The sequence below is a fragment of the Microtus ochrogaster genome, chromosome 16, assembly GCF_000317375.1.
Source record: "Microtus ochrogaster isolate Prairie Vole_2 chromosome 16, MicOch1.0, whole genome shotgun sequence".
NCBI lineage: Eukaryota > Metazoa > Chordata > Mammalia > Rodentia > Cricetidae > Microtus > Microtus ochrogaster.
In genome coordinates, this window is record NC_022018.1 from 38,470,635 (window position 1) to 38,475,735 (window position 5,101).

At 44.7% G+C, this 5,101-nt stretch overlaps 1 pseudogene; it reads left to right on the plus strand.

Annotated features, from left to right (window-relative positions):
- Positions 1-4,233: 4,233 nt before the first annotated feature.
- LOC101997069 overlaps positions 4,234-5,101 on the plus strand; it is a 10,295-nt pseudogene continuing 9,427 nt past the window's right edge.

Genomic DNA, 5,101 nt, shown 5'->3' on the forward strand with positions numbered 1-5,101 from the left:
AAGAAGAAGAAGAAGAAGAAGAAGAAGAAGAAGAAGAAGAAGAAGAAGAAGAAGAAGAAGAAGAAGAAGAAGAAGAAGAAGAAGAAGAAGAAGTCGTCAGAAATTCTTGGTCAAAGTACAGACAGGGACAGGGAATGTTGAAAGCCCCTTAGGGTAGAGAGCACAGGGTGACAGAAGCAGATGCTGCACGTAAATGACCTAACCTTTCCCTCAAGCAAGATGAGAAAGAAAGCCTCAAGCTGAAGTCCCTTCAGCTGAAGTCATTTCCTGCTGGGCCAGGGGTTAGAAGACAGGGAGTGAGAGCAGCCTCTGTGGACACATGAAGCCAAGTCACAGAAAATGAACGCCCTGGAAAAGTCAATGGCACCAGGAAGCTTCTGGGAGGAGGAGACTGGTGGAAGGCTTGGCACCCATAACTCAGGAAGGAGAGCACACGGAGGGGAAGGCTTTCTAGACTGAGTGTGTCACAAGGCCACTTATACTACAACAAGGCAAGGCCTCCTATAATGCCACACCTTATGGGGCCCATTTTCTTTCAGAACATCACATTCCTCTCCCTGGCCTCCAAAGGCTCATAGCTATATCATTATGCAAAAATGCTTTCAGTTAACTTCAAAAGTCTCCATAGCATGAAACAGTCTCAAACTTACTTAAGAGTCTAAAGTTCAAAGTATCTTCTGAGATTCATGTAATCTCTTATAAAATCAAAATCAAACAACAGGTCACATACTTTCAACACATAATGGAACAGGATATGCATCACCCTTCTAAATACAGGCAAGGGAGCATAGTGAGTAAATACTGGACTAAAGCAAGACTGAAAACCCCTTGGGAAAACTGCATCTCCATGTCTGATGTCAAAATGCTCTTCAGATCTCCAACTCCATTCAGCTTTGTTGACTGCAACACACTTCTTTCTCTTGGGCTGGTTCTACTCACTGTTAGAAGCTCTCTTCATCGGGTATCCCACAACTCTGGCATCTCCAGTATCTTGGGGGTTTCCAAGGCAATCCAGGCTTCACCTTCAAAGCTTCACACAGTTCTCTCTCTAAGCGTCCATTCGGGGACATCCTTAACACGTGCCTGGTCTCAATGGCTTTCATTGTTCTCTGGGGCATATCCCCTTTCTTCTATCCTTAACTCTAAAGGCAGAACCACAAGGCTGAAGGTGACAAGTTCTGCTGTTTGATGGGGATAAAAAGAGCCCCATGTTCAATTACAGCTTCACCAGCTTTCTGTTTCCACCTTTACTCCCTAAGCTTGGCTGAAACTAGATCTGTAGACCAGGTTGGTCTTGAACTCAGATCTGCCTGCCTCTGCCTCTGCAGTGCTGGTATTAAAGTTGTGCACTACCACACCCAGCTCTAAGATTCTCATTAACTCCTTTTCACAAGTTGGAAACTTAGCTGAACAGGATCTTGCCTTGAGTTCACCATTCAGTTTCTTCTATTTCTTAATCTATCTAGCTCTTTAAACATGGGCTTTAGCTCCATTCCACTTCCTGGTGTTCATTTTCTCCTCAAAAGCAATACTTTGAAGGCATTTAAAGAGCTGGAGAAGTAGCTGAGATTCTTGAAGGAAACAGAAAGTGGTCTGTCTCACTAGGCATGGCTTCAGCATATCTGAGACTTCAAAGCCTGCCTCCACAGTGACACACTTCCTCCTACAAGGCCACACCTCCTAATAATGCCATTCCTTCTGGGGGCTGTTTTTTCAAATGAAAAAAACAGATGTGAGTAAGTAAGCTAATAGCCACTGAATATATATACTTTAAAGGATGAATCAGTGCCTTAAAAACAAGGGTTTCAGATATAAATGCATCTGTCCTGACACCGGGTTTCTAAGCTTTTATCAGCATGGCCAGGTGGACAAACATCCCCAGGATCTAAGAAACACTCTCACATATGAGATCTCATGTTGTCCTCTGCCCCCTCTGGGCACCAGGCATGTACCTGGTGCACAGACATACATGCAGGCAAAACATACAAATACATAAAATATATTACTCTAATTTTAAAAATTAAAGAAGGTGGAACACCTAAGATACCAAATTAGAAGAGGTCTATTTTCCTGGGGGCCTGCAAATGCAATGTGTCCTGTCTAGGGATGGAGGACACGATGCCCTGTACTAATTTGGCTCAGTGTCTATTTCTGTTATTTTGCAAGGAGGAACCCTCCAATGGAACAGTCTACACCTCCCCATCCCCACACAGTTGGCAAAGTCTCTTGAAGCATTTGTCTCATTATTCTTTATTAATAAAACCTCAGGAATCAGATATTGAGGTAAGAACCTGAATGATCAGAAAGCATCTCTCTTTCCTCAATCCAGAAAAGAACCTTTCTAAATCCCTCCCTTCTATTTCCTGTGTCTCTCTATATGTTCTTGGTTCCCAAAACCTCTTTGGCTAATTTTTGGTCAATTAGTAGCTAACTCAAACCTTTGATTTAATGTAAACTTTATTGGAAGTCTCTGGAGTATTAGAGTGCTATGAAAATATCCTACAACAGTCCCTTCTAGAAGTTAGCATCTGAATTCTGTATGTCTACCCTAGGGTAGACTTAACAGGACACCTGGAGCAAACACCTTCACAGCTGAATTCCTGGACTGAACAGAAGTTTGGGATCAACCATGGACAGCCACTGTGTGCTCTTTGCATCCTATGAACTTACTCCCATGTTACCTGCCCGCCAGAGACCTAAGGTTCTCACTAGATTTTTCTTTCTCCAGGACTCATGTGTTTCCCAACCCTCAACTGTCCCAACCAAGCAGAGGCCAGACCTGGATGAGATCAGGTAATTTCCTCCTCCCCTAGCCTGGGGCCCTGTTCATGAAGTCCACACCCTGCAGAGAATAAAGAGGCTTCCTGGACAGGGAAGGCAGCAAAGCAGCACTCTGGGACCTGAAGCCTTGAACACCGTGCTGGGAGACTGTGATACTGGCAGGTGAGGGTGTCTGGCTCAGTCCAGGGTTGTGGGTGATGTAGAGGCCACCTTTAGAAGGACAAAACTGAGTCCAGGAATGCAATTCCAGAACCTGGGATTTAGGATAGGGATAGAGGAAAGGTGGTGTCTGGTGGGTCTTTATAGAGCAGACTAGAAACCCCGGCTGGACAGTGGTAGTAACGCTGATCTTATTGCTGGGGTCCTGGAGCTGTACTGATCCATCTCTGTCAAGTATAGGTGCTGCAGGGTCTTAGTGGCCTTCTCAATTGTCTTCTGTCCTGCTTCCTCTCACATGCTACCACCTAGCTCATTTGACTACCTCTGCCCTCTACTTAAGGATCTGCAAATTAATGCCTCTTTCTTCTGGGCCTTTTTAGAGCTGCAGGCTCTACTCCAATTTGAGCACTGCCCATTCCCACTTTTAAAATGGCACATGTTGACTGAGCACTCTAACCCCAAACTTTATCATGAGCGTAGTTCAAGGGCTTGGAATCAGGGTGCCAGACATCTCCCTTGCCTTCAAAGAACTTACAATCAGTAAGAGAAAGGAGTGCACTTAGGAGTAAAGAAAGAAATGGTTGAAACAGGAAGATTTTAGTCACACAGCAGGGACCCTGAAGTTGTCTTTTTCCACTGAAACAGGGACAGCTGGATAACTTGAACTCACTGACAGTGATGGATAAATGGTCTTCTCAGGGGGAATAAACACTACATTAAGGATTCAGATTTAAGGCAAAAGGGACATAAGGATGGGAAAGTTTGTAGGGGTGGCAAAAAGATCAGAAGAGAGGACCAAGCAGAGGGTAAGTCATTGAAACAAAACAGCCGCCAACTTCCCTGAATAGCCTTGGGAGAATTATGGAGAAGAATAAAATGACCTGGGCACTCTCTCAGGATGCTGTGTCTTTCTGTCCGGGGAGAGGGTAAGTATAAGTTGTGATGTTCTGAGGCTCCCTAGGGTAAGTGATCTGTATTTTAACACACAAGAAAGCATTTTGGAACAAACTCCCAGTGTTCAAAGGTCATATAACAGCCAGAGCACAGTCATGGGATGTGCAGGGACTCAGATTTCGGTTAGGTTGGTAAGAGCAGTCCTTTAGTCTGGGCCAAGCCATCCATTCACAAAGGACTGAGGCATGCTGAATAGAGAAGCAGCCTGGACAGGTGATCAAGGCCACCTGAGCAGCCACTGCAGGTGGATGCCCCCTGCTGCACAGCAGAGCTGATGATATCAGACTGTCTTAAGGTCCCAATCAGCACCTCAGGGTCTTTCCTGCAGCAACTGCAAACATGGAGACACTGTCTAATGCACACCTGGACATCTCAGAGGAGTCTTCGCAGGCACACACAGAACCCAGCTTTGCTGAAGCCAGGCCAGAAGATCTGGATGCTCATGGCTGTTTTTTTCTTTCTTCCCTTCCTCTTTTATCCCTTCTTTTCTTCATCCTTGACTTAACCATCTTCAGAGAGAGAAACTGGACTGTATGGAAGGAAACTAGAATCCCCCTCTCTCAGCAGTGTCCTGTGTGTGCAGACATGATGAGCTGACCTTTTACCCATGCAAATGGGACAAGCACTAGCTGAGTCTGCTGCCCTGACTACACTTAGAAAATAACCTTAATATTGGAAGAAATGAGACTGAGAATAAAACCTAAATTTGAAATATTAAGTACTTAGGAGCTTTGAAATGAGAACCAAGAGTAGAGTCCCAGATTTCCCTGAGTCAGATCAGGGAACCTCCAGCGCTGGACTGAGTACCATTTCTCCTTTGCATCCAGACTCTGCATCATGAACACTCTGTCTGAAGCAAACGGCACTTTGCCATCCATCTTTTAAAGATCCTTTGTCAGAACAACCCTTTCAAAAAATGTATGCTTCTCTCCCGTGAGCGTCTCCTCTTGCTATGGTCCTCTTGGGGGCGAAGGGAGACACCGCAGTCCAGATATCTCAGGTAAGTTTCCTTCATATGGAAAAACAGATCTGTGAAGAATTTTGATGGGATTTTGATGGGGATTGCATTGAATCTATAGATTGCTTTTGGTAGAATTGCCATTTTTACTATATTGATCCTCCCAATCCAAGAGCAAGGGAGGTCCTTCCATTTTCTGGTGTCCTCTTCAATTTCTTTCTTCAAAGACTTAAAGTTCTTGTCAAATAG